Source organism: Ctenopharyngodon idella, chromosome 8, assembly GCF_019924925.1.
Source record: "Ctenopharyngodon idella isolate HZGC_01 chromosome 8, HZGC01, whole genome shotgun sequence".
NCBI lineage: Eukaryota > Metazoa > Chordata > Actinopteri > Cypriniformes > Xenocyprididae > Ctenopharyngodon > Ctenopharyngodon idella.
The window spans coordinates 9,193,323-9,213,689 of NC_067227.1; the positions used below are offsets into that span (position 1 = coordinate 9,193,323).

Genomic DNA, 20,367 nt, shown 5'->3' on the forward strand with positions numbered 1-20,367 from the left:
TGATGCCTCGAGCTAGTTTTATAAAAGGAACTTATCTCTATTTTAAAATGAAATAATAAAATATGTAACACAATAAATAATATCAAATATGTTACTAAAAAAGTATTTAAACAATTTAAACATAGTTTAGTTTTAGCTAAATTAATATATAAATAAAAATAAAAATATATATTTTAAAAACCTTACATTTTCAGAGAGCCGAAGAAGTAGTTCTTTTTGCAATTATAAAAAATTAAAAGTAAATAGTTTATCATTCATAAAACACTCCTAGATCCTCCCAGGAATAAACTCCAGTGTGAAATGAATAGTTAAGACCCTCTGTCACAGACCCGCCAGGCTCCACCATCAGCCAATCACAGCGCACTCCCTCACCAGAGTACTAAACACACACATCTGTTCCCCATCAGCACCTCATCACCACAGACTTAAAAGCACACCACTCACCTCAGTCAGTTGTCTGGTCTTGTTCTAACGAAGGACACTTCATGTTGATCTCCAAGACTTCAGAATTACTTACCTATTATACTCCAGTGTGTTTTCCCAGTCTCCGTGCTTCTTTGTCTGTGTGTGAGTGTACCCACCTTCATTGTTTGTTCATCCTGTCTCCAGCCATCACCCCAGCCACGATCTGCAAGCCAGTAAGACAAGGACTGTATCAGTGTTCAGCATTCACTCCATTAAGTCTCCATCTACCATCTACTTACCTGCATTACTGTGTTTACCATGCTGTTCTCCAATAAAACCACCATCTACTTGCTATCTGTGTCTCCTGCTATTCTGTCCGTAACACCCTCACAGAGTTGGGAGGGTGGAGTCAGACCAGATGAGCCTCTGTGTCACTTTCTAGAGTGAGTGTTTTTGTACTAAATTTATTTCAAAGCACAATCTTAAACTTAAACATGATCTTTTAAAATTAAAAGGTTGTTTAAATCCAATCTTTAATAAAAATCAAATATTCTTCTTAGAAGTCTACAGTGTCAGGATTACATCTGATGCTCAATGGTAGAGATGATTTTGCTTAAATTTAACCTAAAGTATAATTATTAAGCAACGTCTGTTCTAAAAACCTGTACTTAGTCAACTTAGATCTTATTTCTCAAAGATTCAAGCAGAAGGGTTAGTGTTAAGTTTGAGAAATCTGCATGTCTTAAAATAAACTAGAAATATTTGATTTGATTTAAAAAAAAAAAAAAAAAAAATCCAAACATGAAGGTGCCTGTGTTTGACGACTCGCAGATGCAATTCGCACATCGACATAAAAAAGGAGGACTCAACATTGCTCTTATTTAGCTTAAGTTGTATCTTTAGTCACATCTTTGTGAGTGGTCCTCAACAATCATTAATGTTGGTCTCGGGATATAGGGTGATGAGGTGATTTAGATCAGTCACTTATCTGTGCTGAGTCTGTCTGCTGGTCCCTTGAGCAACCTTTGGGAGAGATCACACTAGCAGGCAGTGCCGCGTTAAGCCTTCGCGGGGCCCTGGGCTAACGCAGCTTTGGGAGCTGGAGCTGCTTTTCTTTGACGATAAGCATTAAATTTCTAGGCGAGAGGTCATTGGTCAAGGAGCAGCAAAACACAATAACTGCACAAGTTCATCATCTAAATGCTCCTGTAGATCTTCACAGTATTTCTGTACGAGATTCCGACAGGCCGCGCGCATCTCTTCAGTTGGCATGCCTTTTAGACGGGTTAAAAAGCCCCAGTAGCGGCAGGTTTCTTCGTATGCATTACACCTTCTCTGTAACATACTGATCAGGTTGTCAATAATGACAAGAAACACATCAACACGGAACTTTTCACTGTCCGTGAGAATATGATCGGGAGTTGTGGATTCATCTGCTCTTGTTTTCCTTTTTATTTTGCGACTGGTTGCGGTTCTGTATTCTTGGGTGACAGACATTTGTTTAGCCATCATCTCAAACTCTTCAAACTGCTCGCGTAAATTTTCAACGAAAGTGACTGAAGCATACCGAAGCATTTCTACAGCTGCCACTAGATCCAGGTCTACTTTTTGTAGAATGGAGCTCGTTTTCTGAAAGTTTTCAGGATCTTGTTCCATAATATGCATAAAAATGCAGTCTCAAGACGACCCATTTTTTTCACAAGAGATTAAGCTTCATTTCGAGTAGCAGGGTTTTGACTGTCGTCTGCTGACAAGTTAAGCAAGACATCCATTATCTTTTTATAATGCAGTAAAAGGGCCTTGGTGGCCTGCGTGTGAGCGGCCCATCGGGTGTCGGACAGTCCTTTTAATGTCTCCAGGCGACAGTTTTCGTTTAATTCAAGTCCATCCATAAAAACTTTCCATCGCCTAGGGGATGCCGAAAAAGATTAAAACATGACTGTATGAATCCAAAAAACGAAACTGTCTCACTGCAGCAAGCAACACTGTTCATTCCAGCAAGGTTCAGTGAATGAGCAGCGCAGGGTATCCAGTCAGCTAATGGGTTCACCTCCTAAAATGTGAGCCCTCGAACCCCTATAAAGACCAGACATATTTAACGCATTATCATAGCACTGGCCCCTGCAGTTTTTAATATCAAGATTCATCTTATTTAGAATCCCTAATACAGACTTAAAAAGTGAATCTCCCGTGTGACTAAATATGGGTAGAAATTTTAGAAAGCGTTCGAATATTTCCCCTTCTGTAGTAACATAACATACCACAAAGGTGATCTGGTCCACATGTGCCAAGTCGGGGGTGGAATCGACTATTAGGGAAAAATATTTAGAGCGCTGTATTTGAAGAATTATTTCAGCTTGAACTCTCTGTCCCATCAGTGCAATAAATTCCTCGCATACTGTGTTAGATAGATAAGATGTAGTTCCCCTTCCCTTATTTCCATATGTTCTCATGTGTTCTGCAAGAAAAGGGTCAAACTTGCTAAGAAGTTCAAGTATCCCTAAATAATTGCCATTGTTTGGAGACCCGATCGTCTCAACGTCTCCCCGGAATGCAAGGCCGCGTTCTGAAAGGAACTGTATCACCGCAACCACCCATTTTAGAACGTCTTGCCAATATTTCTGCTCGTCTTCACATTGCTCTTTCAGTTCTGCATCTATTCCACGAGCCTGTGTCCGTGCCAACCATGTAAGCATGGCATTTCTATGAGGCCGACTTGATTCATGTTCCTCCGCACGCGCGCACGCATGGAGAACTCACAGACTGCCCAAATAACCGACAAAAGAAGCAATACACGTTTCCAGTCGAAGGAGAATAAACAAGCCATTCTCTTTGAACAGTTTCGCCATTACGCATAGAGCGAGTAAACAAGGTTTTGCTTAAACACCTCTTCTGGTTTTTGTAAAATCGCTCTGATGCATGGAATGGTGTGTCTTTATTTTGACACAACAGGGATGCTTTTACACTCTTACTAACCCAGTAAGAACGCAATTCCTCGGTGACAGCAAGGCTCCAACAAGCAACATCAGTGGATGTAATGTGTTCTTTAATAGGAGAAAACTGCTGGCCTGTATCAGTTGCATCATCATCATCATCACCTGATTCAGAAGTGCTGGCTGAAGGAGGGGGTAGGCGGCGGCCTATATTCGGCCTATCTGTGGCCGAGGCCGCCGATGTCTCAACAGATTCGCATAGCTCCGCGGCTGATGTTGTAGCTGAATCTGATAGGGCATTAGTCTCGTTGTCTTTACTTCTGTCGGCAGTATCAACTTCTATGGGTTCTTCTGAATTTTTTTTAAAGAAAGTCGTAAGCTTTGGTATTTTTCTCAGAGTTTCTTCATTTCTCTGTTTTTCTTTTTTTTGTTGTTGTTGTTGTTGTTGCTGCTCTTTTCTCTTTTTAGCGCCACTGTCATATTTTCTTAGGCCTACATTTTCATTCGACATGGTGATGATGTCCTGTATTTACTGCATGCCCGCTGTGAATCTTGATTTGTGTGTGGCAACGATGCTCTACGTAGGCATAATTACCTCGATCATAACTTGTTTTAAAACGCAAAATAATTTTTTTCTCGGGGGCCCCCTAGTGTTCGGGGCCCTGGGCTGCAGCCCATGTTGCCCATTAGGATAACGCGGCCCTGCTAGCAGGACACATGAAACTTGACTCCCAACAATTTTGCAGCCTGTTAAACACCCTACAAGAAGTCATTCATTTCAACTGTGTTATTTACAAAACAACATTTTTCAATCGAGTCAATCTACACATCCGAGGTCTTTCAGAGACGTGACTTCAGGATCAGTGGGTCTCTTGAGAATATTTAATTGTGCTTAAAAACCAAAGATCAGGCCAAATCCTCTACCTGTTATGTCCACATCAGACTCTGTGCTTGAAAATATCTTTGCTGTTAAATATGTTTAAAAAACCTCACATGTAAACATCTCATAGATCTATATGATTTACTTTTATTTCTATAAAGTTTAAATTCGTAGTAAATATAAAGTAAACCAAAAGAATAATGTTGACAAATAGGTGTGCTGCAATGTTTTTAACAAATAGGGATTACCTTACTCCAAACAGTCCCTCTCACAATGAAACCATTAAGGATAGCCAAAGGTTCAGGACAATGGGTGAAAACATTACATATGCAAGGCAGTTTTACCCAAAATCAAATACTGTATTACACTTTTTCTAAAGACAATATTGCTTTAAAGTTTAAATAAAAAGTTATCTGCAATCAGATATCAAAAGCAAACGTATCTTCATACCATGTGTTCTGACACAGTGCCATTAACTGTTTCTTTTTGTTTTATAAAATTCACGGTTGTTATTTCTAGGTTCATGCTACCATTATCAGCTTGTTAGATATGAAGTTAATACATGATGAAACAAGAGAATCATGTTACCAAATTCTTTTGACACAATGTTTTTAAGAAAAATGTTTTTGTTTGTTTGTTTTTAAATTCAACTAAACCAGATAACACATTGTTTTTCTTTCTATTAGACAAAAATTATTTTCCTGTGGTGTTGGAATAGGACTTATTTAAAAGTTTTGGTAATGTTCAACATGTATTATACAATATTTGTACATTAGTATCAAGGGTTCACACCATTTTTGAAGGGTTTAGTAATGCTTTAGATCAGAATCCAGATTTTAGCAACCAACATGACATTAAATAGTTGTACCAGTGTACAAGTGTGTCTCAACTGTTTATAACAATTTTCTTAGATTATTATTTTTTATTTAAAAAAAATAGATATTGAATATAGCTTACTGACATTGCTTTTTTCCCCTACAGATAAAAGCCAAACATGTTCTTTGTAGAAAATATGCGAACACAAAACTCAATGAGAATATTTTATACAGTTATGATATTTTCAGAAATGCAAAGGGCCCAGTTACGAAGAAAATAAATTGATAGTTCTTGTAGTGCAATTATCCAAAGTTACACACTGAAGTAAAGCTATAGATACATCTCAAACATGATCTTTGTACAAATTATGTGAGCACAATAAATTCTCACATCTAAATTCAAGAGGCCTAGTAACTAAGAAAGCAGTGACATCATGTAAGAAAAGTGTTATACTGCATACAGAAGTCCACTCTTGATCTATTATGATAGGCATTTTTACCCCCTTCACTAGTCTTAGTCACATTATAAAGACTATCAAGATCACTAGCAGCATTTTATTTGTCGGACTGTATATGTTTTTAGCTGAATACTCCTCTCTGGTTGCCGTCAGTGTAAGTTTTTGCAAATCATCACATGTGTGATGAACACAGACCATTCATTTAAGCATCTTTTTAGATGTATGACTGAACTTTTGACAAAACCAATTCTGTTTAATGAATTGTTTCTTTCAACATCCCATCATGACGTTAAAGAATATGTGTATTATAGTATACAGTTTTGTTAGAGTCTATGCCACGCTGTTGTAATGCAAGCTCATTTGAGAACTATAACATTGGATATTGCATACCCTTGTAAAGAAGAAATTTAAACAATCATTATAGAGGTATTATATGTACGCAATTTACTATATGTGTACAACATATAAGATACATGTAGCTATAATGTAAACATCTGATCTATTGCAAAAGATTGTAAATGCCATTTTTTCCACTATCAGACTATCACCCTGTTTACAATTTTTGTTAATTTATCATTTGTTCTCTTTGATACTCTAAAACTGATGTCGTCTTTCTGGCCTATCAGTCGTGAAAAAATATTTTAATTGTACTCTAAACAGGACTTGAATAAAAAGTAAACTTGATAAGCGGTTATTTTAAGGGAAAGGTTAGTTGATTCAGGCTGTTTTATTTTGTCCGCTCCAAAACTATGTCATTTAGGTGGCTGCCTTTTAGGTTTTTATCCAGGCAATGTGTTGTCACGTTTGTCTCAATAATTTATTCTTCTTTTAGGAAGCCATTATGGTAAGTGGTTTTTATCCCTGATCCGCATACAATCAAAATTGTTTAACATCTCATAATTTTTTACAATTTTAAATATTTGCCCCACTTAAATATTAGTTTTATTCATTTACAAAGGTGTCAGGAGATGATTAGGTTGTCATTCAAGATGTCCTCTGTGTTGACTTTAATAAAACGTTTCATCAAATGATTCTAACTCTTTCACAAACCAGACTGACCCCAGGTAAGTATACCTCAAATACCTAACTCACGATAGTTAGATATCTTGACTTTATCCACATGTTAAGGGGCACTACCGTTCTTGTCCTCATAAATTTTGTTTCTTTGATTTTATTCACATTTTTCTGAAACAGTGTTTTACCACGGCTTCATTTTTTTAACATCTCCATTCTTCTTTCGTCTGTTATTGTAATTTTGAGCGTATTTGTTTTCCTTTATCATTTTACCTGTTCCATTTTGTCCAAAAAACTATGTTTCCTATACATTTAGGTGTAATGTAACGTTGAAATAGCGCTCTCGCTGTTCTCTGCATCTCTGTGTTCGTAGCATTTGGTTGATTAAATAAAATGATGGTTTAACCATCCTCTTGAGTCATTTTACATACTATATTATATTTTGCGGTATAGAATGCAGAGCAAAGATCTTTGAAACATTGTAGCTTGTAAAACATTTAAATGACTTCAAATGCTATAAAGACGTTTTACTGCCCAATGATACGGGGGTTAGAGGTTCTGTAATGTTTTTAATGTGCTCAGACATGGTATAACAACAAGTGATTCAGTCCTTTATATCAACATTGTTGAATACACATTGAAGAAATGACTTTACATACATAAAATAAAACAGTAATAACGACATTACAGGTGGTCTAGCCAGAAAAGAAAATCTCTGCAGGCTATCATGTTTCGGTCTAGGGCGTGATTGACTAGCGTTTTAACAATTTCACTGGTGGTATTATCATCAGCATTGTTTGAGCGCAGTGAGACACAAACATCCGTTACAAATGTACACATACATATGATGTCAGTAATTTCTAACTGTTCGGTAGCCTACATTCAGACATCACATCCAGAACTTTTCTTGTCATTACACAGATTGGTTCTTTGGTGTAAACACACATGCTCGTTACATCAGAACGCCATGAATTTGTCAGGCCTCTTACGACATCCATTTCCTTTTTGAGATTAAGTTAAGTGAAAGCAATTTTTGCTCTGCATTTCACCCATCCAAGTGCACACACACAGCAGTGAGTATTGAACACACACACTGTAAGCACACCCGGAGCAGTGGGCAGCTGTTTTTGCTGCGGCGCCCGGGGGGCGATTGGGAGTTATGTGCCTTGCTCAAGGGTCTCACCTCAGGTGTGGGTAATGAGGGTGGAAGAGAGCGCTATACATTCACTCCCCACCTACAGTACATGCCGGTACTGAGACTCAAACCCGCAACCTTCGGGTTACAAATCCAAAAAAAAAAAAAAAAGAAATAACATAAAACTTCCTTAACTCCTTATCTAAACATGAACTATAGCAGGGGTCTAAAACTCAAATTGGCTGGGAGCTGTTGCTGTGATTGACACCTCATAGGAGGGCCATTTTAACATTCAAGCACAAGAAAGTGCAAAATTTCTGAAAATTTACTTTCCTTTGCATTATTTCTCATTTACTTCAAATTTCATAACTAAAATACTTTTGCCATACTTAACAAAAAATATAAACAGTGTCTCTATCATAGTAACATACAGTATTATTTTTTAACGGTTAGTGCAAATATTTTCCCTTACTTTATTTTAGCTTAAATAACATCAAAATCTTGCACTGAACAACACTGTACTGAACAAATGCAATCCCCGAATACATTTGTACACTATTCTATTTCTTGCCAGACCTGGCAACGCTTCTGCTCACACAGCTGAGCTACATTTGTCCAAGATGTCGTTTGAGCATCGGTAATGTTTATTGGTAGCATCGGACGCGTTTCGGTCAGTTTTAGCAATAAAAACATGTGACCACAGGCGGAGCGTATTCAGTTCTGCATGACAAGTCATGATTATTGAATGAACAATAAATCACTGAAAATGTAATTTATAAATTCACTTCAGTTGGCTGTGATAATTTTGGACAGTCAGTCTAGTTTTGAGAAATGTTTAAAATCTATTGAGATAAACTGAACAATGAATGTAAATTAAAGTTTTATGTGAATTACATAAGAATGGCAAGCTATTACTTTAAACATGTTTGGTGTGGTGAAAAGTTATTTTGTGATTGTGTCTCTTAAAACCATATTGTGGCATATGAGATCATTTTACAGTTTGCAGGGGTTTTTTTTTAATCTTTGCTACTGTTCTTGCAAGTCTTATTGAAAATCAATTGATAATAGATAATTGATAATAGTGAAGAAAAAAAAAGTATTTTATAATCTGTTTGGCTACTATTTGTAGGCCTACTATTGGTATAAGTGTATTAAAGATTAATACTTCCTTTATTTTTGTCATTATTTACACTCCTTTTCCTGGTTTGCCCATGCCCCAATTTCATTTGCCCAGTTTCTCTGCAATTAGCTGTTTATTGATTTGTATACGCCCTCTGTTAATTAACCAATCACTGCAGCTGTGTAAGAATGGATCCTGATTTATAAATGCCTGCATTAATGCACAATAGACAGAGAGGCTTTGGAGCTGCCTGATGTTTGTAATGTGTGTGTTCATGATAAAAAAAAAAAAAATGTACTCCCTGCTCAGTTGTTCTATTCTACCTGTTTCATTGGATGAATAAAGTGATCAAATGGAACTGTACTCCTGGACTCTGTGTTCTAATAGACACCCCTGATGTGATCAAGCCAGACATTCCTCCTCCTTAAGCCTATCCTCCCTTACACTAAGAGTTTTGAAAAATTGTCACTTAGAGCTATAGTACCAAAGCAATTAAAATAAAAAACCTCATACTTCATATTATAAAATGAGTATATTAACACAAAAAGGAATCCCTAATCTTTTGTTTTCTTGGTTACTTGTTATACATGTTACTTTTATTTACTTTAGCAATAAAATAACTTTATACATTGTCAACCCCAAGAATTAAGTTTTATGATGCTCAATCTTTTCCAGTTGTTCATGAAGATTTCTCAATTGATACATGCTCTGATATGGAAGCAGAAAGAATGTATGGATTTGACGAAGAAGAGTTGTGGCATACTGACTTTAATCAGAAGAGAGGTGTAGAAACATTACCTGATTTTGGAAATCCTATGACATTTTCTGGAGTTTATGAACAAAGTGTTAGTGCAACCCGGTATCATGGCAAGACGTGAAATAATCACGTTGGTCCACTTTGGAAAACTTGTAGCTGTCACGGTTTAAGCCCCTCAGACGTGAAACTTGCACGTTTGATTTAACATGTCTAGTGGAGAAATACCCGGATGGTGACACGCAATAACCGTAAAAATCATAAAAGCCACAACCTATTTTGGGTTTCATTAAACCGATAAAAATGGAATATTGCTGTATTGACGATCACTGAGCATACAAGTCCATGTTAAGAAACGAGACAAACGTGACATGGCCTACACATTTGTATTATTATTATCAAGGTGAAAATTATTCATTTGCCCTGATCAACACCCAAAAAAATGTGTAAATGTCACTTTTTAATGAAGTAAAACCTTATTATTTATCTTATGTATTTGAGAGACCAACCCGGTATCAACGATCCCAAAATTAACCATGGTTTTTATACACTCAAAAAAATAACATGCCCTCAATTAAACTGAGTTTGTCCAATGAGTTTCATCCAATAAATATGTGTAGCCCCAACTCATAAAAAACAAATTCATGCAATGAAATGTAATTGAGTTGGTCCAACTCAGTTTGAACCAACTTAATTGAGTTGGTCCAACTCAATTTGATCAAATACTTTAAATTAAATTGATACACTTATAAAATTATTTTATGCTTGTCAAACTTGAATTAAAACATTTCATTGGAAAATCAAATATTATGAAGAAATCCTTCTTTTGTACCCCACAGACACAAGACAAATCTTGGCTGAAATATTTTTATTTAAAACTCAAACAGGTGTGCAATAGTTATTTACTGTAAAATTTATTTAATTTTTTTTTTTTTTTTTTTTTTTTTTTTTTTTTATTATTTAACCAAACAAGCTAGCTGTGACAGTGAAAGTACATATTTTTAAAAACCTTTTATCCAGTCTGGAAACTTGACTTAATAACAGTCAAAAAAAAAAAAAAAAAAAAAAAAACTTGACTCTAAAATAAATGTAAGAATCATATATACATATGCATAACGGCTTGTCTTAATTGTTCACCCAAAAATGAAAATTTTGTCATCATTTACTCACCCTTGGGTTGTTCCAAACCTGTTTGAGGGTGAGTGAATGACAGAATTTTCATTTTTGGGTGAACTGTCCCTTTAAAAAGACTAGAACCACTAACTAGAAATACATGTATTGGTTTACTTTTCCAATTAATAAGAAAAAACAACAACAACAAAAAAAAAAAAAACAACTTGTACTTTTTGTGTGTGCGTGCCAGTATGTAAACTAAATATTGCAAAGTCAAAACAAACTTGACTATTAATAACATAAACTTGTGTAATAATAAAACTTGACCCATATTACAAGTAACATATACATGTATGGCCTAATGACTTGTATAACTCGAAACAGAAAAAAAGGGAAGTGTATCAAAAGGGAAGGGAAGTGTATCAAAAATAAACATATTTATACTTTATGTGTGTGTGGTGTGTAAGTGCAAGTATGTAAACAACTCAGTATACTCATCAATCCTTAATTTGCAACGATGTGTTCTCAAAAGTGTACATCTCATGCAAACAGCTTAATTTTAAGCTGTTGGATCTTTGCATTCAGCTTATGTCCATCCAAGTTAGGATTTTCTGGATAAAATCGAAGGTGTATTTGAAGTTGTCAGGAAAGCTTAGATCAAGTGCATAAATGAGACCGAACAGCATGATGAATGCCAAGATTACGAAGTCTAGGTTGCTCAAAACCTTAATGCCCTCGATCACAACTCCTATGTCTTCTGTTCCTGTAGAATCTCCTCTTCGGATTGTGTAAATCCCCATGACTGTGTTTGCAATTTCATTTTCTGCATCCTCAGTGGCCTGGACAATAACACAAAACACTTGGGTCAAATTCAGCTGGGCTTAACCATTTTTATTTTAAAAGTAATCAGCAAATTGCATTGCTTTCAATCTGAAACTTAAAGGGTTAGTTCACCCAAAAATGAAAATTATGTAAATAATTACTCACCAAACCCGTAAGACCTTCGTTCATCTTCAGAACACAAATTAAGATAATTTTGATAAAATCCGATGGCTCAGTGAGGCCTGCATCGCCAGCAATAACACTCCCTTTTTCAATGCCCAAAAAACTACTAAAACATATTTAAAACAGTTGATGTGACTACAGTGGTTCAACCTTAATGTTATGAAGCGACAAGAATACTTTTTGTGTGCCAAAAATAACAAAATAGCGACTTTATTCCACAATATCGAGTGATGGCCAATTTCAGAACACTGCTACAGGAAGCTTTAAAGCTTTATGAATCTTTTGTTTCGAATCAGTGGTTCAGAGCGGCAAAAATCACATGATTTCAGTAAAAGAGTCTTTGTTACATCATAAGTGTTATATAATCAAAAGTCAATAGTTCACGTGACTTTGGCAGTTTGATAAGTGCTCCGAACCACTGATTCAAAACAAAAGATTCGTAAAGCTCATAAAGCAGTCACATGAACTGTTTTAAATATGTCTTTAGTAGCTTTCTGGACATTGAAAGTGTTAATTATCTTGCTGGCAATGCAGGCCTCACTGAGCCATCGGATTTCAACAAAAATATCTTAATTTGTTCCGAAGATGAATGAAGGTCTTCCGGGTGTGGAACGACATGAGGGTGAGTAATAAATGAAATTTTTTCATTTTTGGGTGAACTAACCCTTTAATACAGTGTGTGGTTACCTAGATGATCCATGACTGTTTTTTGGTTTTGTGATGGTTGTTCTTGAGTCCCTTGTTTGTTCTGAGCAGTTAAACTGAGCTCTGTTCTTCAGAAAAATCCTCCAGGTCCTGCAGATTCTTCAGTTTTCCAGCATTTTTTGCATATTTGAACCCTTTCCAGCAGTGACTGAATGATTTTGAGATCCATCTTTTCACACTGAGGACAATTGAGGCACTCAGACAAAACTATTAAAAAAGGTTCAAACATTCACTGATGCTCTAGAAGGAAACCGGGGGGTGAAAACTTTTGAATTTAAAGATCGAGGTAAATTGTAATTAATTTGTCTTCCAGGAAACATGTAAGTATCTTCTGTTGCTTCCGAAGGGCAGTACTAAATGAAAAAAATTATATTTAAACAAAATAAGAAAAATTTGGACATCTTCATCCTGTTCAAAAGTTTTCACTCCCTGACTCTTAATGCATCGTGTTTCCTTCTGGAGCATCGGTGAATGTTTGTGTTTGAGTCCCTCAGTTGTCCTTAGTGTGAAAAGATGGATCTCAAAATCATACAGTCACTGCTGGAAAGGGTTCAAATGTGCAGAAGATGCTGAAAAATTGAAGAATCCGCAGGACCTGGAGGATTTTTCTGAAGAACATTGGGCAGTTTAACTGCTTAGGACAAACACAGGACTCATGAACAACCATCACAAAACAAAAAAACAGTCAGATCATTCAGGTAACGACACACAGTATTAAGAAATTATATATATATATTTATATAATTTTTTGGAAATTTTCTTATGTGTAGGTCCATAGAATGGAAGTAAATGGCAACAAAAACTTTTAAAGGTCCAAAAGTCATATTTAGGCAGAATAATTGTAATCAATATTGATTCAGTCACACAAAAAAGTCTTCTGAAGCAAAACACTGAGTGTTTTCAAAAAACAAAAACAAAATTAATGTTTTTAACAATACATAGTCACTTACTGTCAAAACCAGATCTGTTTCATCTGTATTCTGTTTTAATATGAAAGATGCATATCACTGATGCAGACATGAGTGCATGTGTGCGCGAGCATTTCCTGGTCAGTGATATGTAGTGTAATGTATACAGCGTTTTGCTTCAGAAGACTTTCACTGAGTGACTGACTCAATAAGGATTATGATTATCCTGCCAAAATTTGACTTTTGGACCTTGAAAGTGTTGGTTGCCATTTACTTCCATTCTATGGACATACAGATCTGAAAACTTCTAAATATTCTATTGTGATCAGATGAACAATGAAAAGGCATACATATCTGGGATGAAATAAGGGTGAATAAATGAGTTTTCATTTTGGGTGGACATAGAGTTGTCAAATGTACCAACTTTGGTACCAACCGGTAATGAAATTTTAAAAATTTGATGCTTTGAGCGCTGTTGAGTGGATTCATAAACACCTCTGATTGGCCATTGTGTTGACACGCTCATTGGATATGTCTGTGATCGGCTTCAATGATCAAGACACGGGAGCGTTTGAAAGCACACAGAAGTGTTTGAATTTGAAAAGAGTTTTGAAAGCAGGAGCGTTTGAAAGCTGGCGTCTATCAGTGGACTGGTCCGCGATAGATGCCTGCTTTCAAGTGCTCCCGTGTGTATCTGTGTAAGCACTCGGTGAAGAGCGTCATTGATGACCATTTAAAACGTTTTTGAAGCATTAATCATTGAAGCCAATCACAGACATATGCGATGAGCGCGTCAACACAATGGCCAATGTGTGTTTAGTTGGTTTGTTTATGTATGCTGTTACAGATATTATCATGTAGCCTACGTTGTTGGCTTTTCATGTTGCTCTGATTTGCTATTGTGTGTATATATATATATATATATATATATATAAATAAATGAAGAGTTCATTTGCAAAAACAGTTACGTTAACTCCATTTTTATTAATTCTCACAAATCATGTTTTTTTATTTTTTTTTTTATTGTGCATTCCAAGTAATATCAATCAGACTGCAGCTGGGTTGTTTTGATTAAGTAATAATAACTCCAAAAAATACAGGTAAATTAAAAAATTAAAGTTCATTGAAAGTATGTTTTTTAAAAGTTTGTTTTTTAGCAAAAGCAGATAACTCCACATTTCATGTTTCAGAGTTAAACAAAACCAACCCAGCCGGCATATGACCGACCTTCAACGTTGAAATGTGGTTGAAATAAGGTCAGTTGATGTTTCAACGGTGAAACAACGTTGGTACAACATTGAATGCTAAACGGTTGAAGCCCAGTCAACACATGACCGAAATTCAACGTTGAAATATGGTTGAAGTAATGTCAGTTGATGTTTCAACAGTGAAACAATTATTAAATGTAAAATGGTTGAAATAGGTTAAGAAAATCACTTATAAATCAATGCTGAAATAAGCTCAGACTATACCTTAAAAAAAACAAGTTTTTAACCATATTATATAATAATAATAATAATAATAATAAAATAATAGTTATGTATATGAAATAAAAATGTGTCGATTCAGGCCTATTTTGCCACTTCTGTGTAAATTTGTTGGTACGTCGATATTTCAGAAAATAGAAATTATATGCTCATTTTCATTTTTTGCGGTCTGAAGAGATATCGCGAGATTACACGAGACTACCTAGATAGCAAACGCCAGAGCCTGGAGCGGATCTGAGTTACCATGGAAACGGGGAAACGTCAAGCAGCAAGACTCCGTCTCGCTGTTGTTTTCACTGATTTTAGGTAAGTTTAGTCCATAAAATCACACAAATAATATATATAACTGTTCCTGATTCCTTTCTTACGTGTAATTGATACACTTCTGTTGAATATTTATTTCAAAGAAATTATTTAGTGTCTTCGAAAAAGTCCGTTAGCATCTCAACCGTTTTCAGAAGCGGTTGGCTACTAACTCTGTATTTTGAGCTCTTGTTTAATGAAAGTTTGGGCTTTTAATCGCATCTTTATGTGTAGATGAGATGTTATAATAGTTTTGTAAAGGTTTTGCTGGCAAATTGTTAATGGATGATAGTAAACTAATTTATTTAATGTTAAAGTTGCTGTACCGTTAATCGGTGACGTCACTTACATGGAGCGCGAAAACTATTTCAAACACGTTTTGGTCTCTAATGGTAAACAAATATGGATAAAAATATGTTCTGCAATTTCAGGGGCGACAGAAAACCCCCTCTACAACAAAGGGGAAGCTGACAGAGAAGGAGGAAACACAGGTGAACTGAGAAAGCTCATTAAATACATTAAAATGCATTTATTTCACAGTATATCTAACCTATATCACCATGCATCTACAATTTTCTTATTAGTTAAGAAGTCTTTGACATCCAAATGTAAGTCACACTACATGTACGATACTGAATTCTAAAACTAAAAATATAAATGTTGTTATCTTAAGTAATATATATATATATATTTTTAATATTATGTATATTATTATTTCTCTTTTCTGCATTCCACCTCTGCTCTAGCTTGGTTCCTTGTAAAAAACCTGGCATTTTATACTAAATAATGTTGGCTCTGTGACAAATTGCATGTTATGTTCCTAGATCCTTCCATGCTGATGGCCTCCTGCACCCCAGCAGAGCTGAGCGACCTCCTGTCAAAGCCTATGAACCAGATGACTATAGTAAGCAAAACCTCAAACATACAGTACACTACTGCTGAAAAGTTGTGGGTCTGTAAGATTTTTACATGTTTTTGAAAGAAGTCTCACATTTTAAAATCATTAACCCCAGGTTGTTTCAGTGAGATTGTCTTTGAAAGGCCTGTAGGCTAAACAATCAGCTAAATCAGGGAACATTGGTGACAAATAAAATGTTATAATGCTTGTAGTTATAATCATTTATTTAACTAATATAACAGGATATCATGGTCATTAATCTATTTTATTGTATTTCTCTATGTCTGTTTGTAGTTATGTTTGCTAGTGAGACAGATGTCATACTGTTCCACTCAAAGGTATTTATTTATTTGTTTGTATACATGTATGTATTTTTTATTTGTTACTTAAATACTTTTTACTTATAGATGCTGACTGTGGTTCAGGGGGTTGACAACTTTAAGCATGTAAGATATTTTCGACAGAAATTTGGCCAGCTTACTCATTGCTCATACTCTTTGCCTCTGATATGTTTGAATTATATCACCAATGCAATATCAGGGGGTAAAGATATCATTAGAGTTCCTTAAATTATGTTTACTCTTGTTACCAGATGAGATGTAATCTCATGAGATGGTGCTGAGATTCTTCAGGACAAGGCCTTGATGCCATTCACACTCAGTACATGAAGATGGTGAGTTTCACAATAGCTGCACAGCCACAAATCAAAAGACTGACACAACAGGCTTTCATCCTTTATATACTTATATGTAGGGAGGGTACCAAAACCTGTTATTAAATGGGCCCTGGGGCTAAATTATGAAATGCCACAGTATCGATAAGCTTGGACATTTATTATTGCTTAGGACTGGGCGATATAACATTATATATCATTACCATGAAATAAAATGTCTATCGTTAGAGACTTTCAGTGGTGGAAAGGGTACTGAAAATGTGTACTTAAGTACAAGTACTTTTACATTGCTAAAATAATACTCAATTACAAGTAAGAGTACTGGTGTCAAAAAGTACTCGAGTAAAAAGTACAAATTACTCTTCTCAAAAACTACTCAAATTACAAATTACTAATTACTTTTTAGCCGGCGATATTTAATGAATTACCAAACAATATTCAATCAAATCATAGATCTAAGTAGAAAATTGCTACTTTCAATAAAGCACTTTCACCTTATTTATGAAGTGCATGAATTATAGTATAGTAATCAATTTGAATGGAGCGGTTTAATTCAAGTCTTCTGAAGAGACACGTCCGCTTTATATGATGAACAGATTTTAATATAGGCTTTTGTTTACATATTTAAACATTGCTCAATTACAATTACCATTCTCACTTAAATATTTGCTCACTCTGTGTATTTGTGTCTTTACAATAGGGTAACTTTGTTGCAATAGCTCACATGCAGCACAAGAAAGCTTGATTTCAAACTGAATTGAATTTACAAAAAAGACAAGTAAACAGATATTAATAAAATAAGAACAAATAAAACAAATTACCTCAATTCCGTTGAGGTATATGAAATATAACACTGATTTTTTTTATGCCATGTATCTTAAAGGGTTAGTTTCACCCAAAAATTTCTGTCATTAATTAATTAATCATGTTGTTCCAAACTCGTAAGACCTTCGTTCATCTTCGGAACATAAATGAAGATATTTTTGATGAAATCTGAGCGCTTTCTAACCCTTCATAGACTGCAACGTTATTACCTTTTTATGGCCCAGAAAGGTAGTAAAGACTTCATTAAAATAGTCTACGTGACTACAGGGGTTCAACCTTAATGTTATGAAGCGATGAGAATACTTTTTGTGTGCAGAAAAAAAAACGGCTTTATTTTTTGCACACAAACAGTATTGTGGTTGCTTTATAACATTAAGGTTGAACCACTGTAGTCACATGGGCTATTTTAACAATGTCTTTACTATCTTTCTGGGCCTGCAAAAATATCTTCATTTGTGTTCTGTAGATGAACTTATTATATGAACTTACTTAATGTCTTATGGGTTTGGAATGACATGAGGGTGAGTAATTAATGACAGAAATTTCATTTTTGGGTGAACTAACCCTTTAAGAGTCATATAATATGTTGTTTATTTAGATAAAAAGAACATCAGAATGGTTTGAGCTGTAATGTCTGTATATAGTGATGCAGTTAGACAGACTGGGTTATTTATATGTACAAATCATACAAATGCCCCATTCTGAAACATACATTATAAAGAAATTAAAGATCCACCTTTGTTTGTTGAAAGACTTTCTAGTGTATTTCACTTATAGCCAATACGATTTCCTGTAGCAGCTATGGGAGTGACGGTAAAGTTGACATCTTTCTCTCTACTGACTGCCGTTATCAATCTCTCTATTTTTTTCATCTTTTTGAAAGTTGTGAAAACACTGTTTAGTTTTTCTTTTGCTATTTGAGAAAACTGGAACACAAAAAATATATTTAATTTATTCCCTCATTCACCGCCATAGACTTTTACCCAACTATAACGACTTCCACTTCTGAGAAACCCGGAAATATGAAAAGGTCTATAGTAAAAATTTAATTCCTGATTTTAAGGACTTTTCAGTGAACCATTTCTTTCCTTTTTGTAGATTCACCAAACATCTGGCTGATTACTGGCAATTTGGTAAGAGATTGTTGTCTATATCACTGTCACTTCTTTTTCTAATTGATTTATTAACATTTTGTGATTTTCGATTACTTTGTGTAATGTTTCTCCATATAATTAGTAATATATGGAGCCCCCAGAGGAAACAATATAAACCTGCATTGGTAGATGCAACTGAATGAACTGTAAAGTGTAAGTATTAAAAATGATAATATGTTTTGATGTATGTTTGTTTTTAATATACACAGCAGTAAAGACAGTGGACAAGTGAAGAGAGTGGAGGGGACGGCATCAGAAAGGACCTTGAGCTACGACTGTCTTGGATCACCCAAACCACAACTACACTATGTGTCCAAGCACTGAACAAGGCTTTTCTCCTTAAATATTAAATGTATTTAATTTAAGGCAGGGTTTTATTTTTCCTGCATAGTGAATTACTAGGTGGCTGCCTCTGTCAAATCTAATGCTGTCTCCAGCTATTAACAAAACTCAGGCAGGCAGTCACATGCTCCCATACCCCTTTTCCACCATCATGGTTCTGTTGCAGGCTCCCGGCCCGTGTCCATTCTCAAACTGTTCTACACACCTCCACTGCACAAAAGGCAGTTCCAGGTCAGAAATATCGGTACCCTCCCTCTTCGACATCCTTCGCCAGTCATCACATTCACAACCACCACAGTCAACGCAAGTCAAGGTCCCTGGTCCACAGCATCAACCATCTTTGTAGGAAGATGAATACTGCATTTCTTGATTTATCTTTAAAATTTACAGTTTTCTTATGGAGTGCAATCCCTCTCTAGACGGACTGAGGTCTATCGGTCTTACAAAAAGACACTGCATATGATGTTCTCAAAATAAAATAAAAAAATAATTAAAATATTTAAGAATTTGTGCTTGTGAAGAGTTTTTTTTTTTTTAATCTAGTTGAAGGTATAGTACACATGAATGTGGGTACATAATACAGATTTTACTTCTGCATCATTTTGAGCTAGAAAAGCCTTGATTTAAGGTTTGTGCTGTAATTGTAGAAGAATAACCCTTTCATTTTCATATTGTATGCTACAGGTTTTTAATATTACCTCTAAACATTGCAAAGTTGAGATGTTTATTTGTTTTATACAGTATTTTTAGTATTTATTAGTGCATGTACAGTAATTATTTAGTATTGTCATGTTAGTACAAACGCAAACTAGATTGTAATTTAATGTAAAATAGTGTATTCATCCATGTTGAAGGTAAGAGGGTGAAACAACGTCGCATTTTCAACGTTGATCCAATTTGCAAAATCGAAAGGTAATCCAACATTAATTCAACCATGAGACGGTGAAACCACGACGCGATATCAACGGTGAAACAACGTCGTAATTTCAACGATGAAACAACGTCACAATATTAACGTTGATCCAATTTGCAAAACCGAAAGGTAATCCAACGTTGATTCAACCATGGTACCTGACGTTTATTCACCGGTGAATCAACGTTGAAATGCCGGCTGGGAAGTAACACACTAACAGATCGGCACACACGTATACACACACACACACACACACACACACATGCACGCAAAAGGACAACCAAGGGTTCAGCATGTAAGACGTGTATGGTGTACAAGGACTTACAGGAGTCGAAATTATAAATCCTCGATCACGTTTAGTCAGCTTTGACAAAACTTCCCTCAGCTAGCGCGTCTTTTTGAAGTGACTAGAAGCCTTGTCACCTGACCTGAATACTGTGCACGGATTCGCTAAAACGGACTTATCGGTTTCTGTACACAAACAACAAGGGTGCTTGTCGGCTTCTGCTGTAAAACGTAAAAAAAAC

The 20,367-nt window shown here is 35.4% G+C and overlaps 1 protein-coding gene and 1 long non-coding RNA gene across 3 annotated transcripts in view; both read left to right on the forward strand.

Moving 5' to 3' along the window:
• Positions 1-20,367, forward strand: part of LOC127517883 (H-2 class II histocompatibility antigen, E-S beta chain) — a 79,379-nt gene that overhangs the window by 24,444 nt on the left and 34,568 nt on the right. The gene's annotated exons all lie outside the window — the stretch shown is intronic.
• On the forward strand, positions 14,892-19,435 carry LOC127517886 (uncharacterized). Of its 2 annotated transcripts, none has more exons than XR_007931393.1 (9): positions 14,892-15,038; positions 15,467-15,526; positions 15,620-15,643; positions 15,860-15,939; positions 16,228-16,271; positions 16,341-16,379; positions 16,526-16,606; positions 18,530-18,564; positions 18,798-19,435. It is a non-coding gene; the product is annotated as an uncharacterized LOC127517886 (long non-coding RNA). The 2 variants fall into 2 exon arrangements; XR_007931392.1 differs by having other exon boundaries at positions 14,893-15,038; positions 18,795-19,435.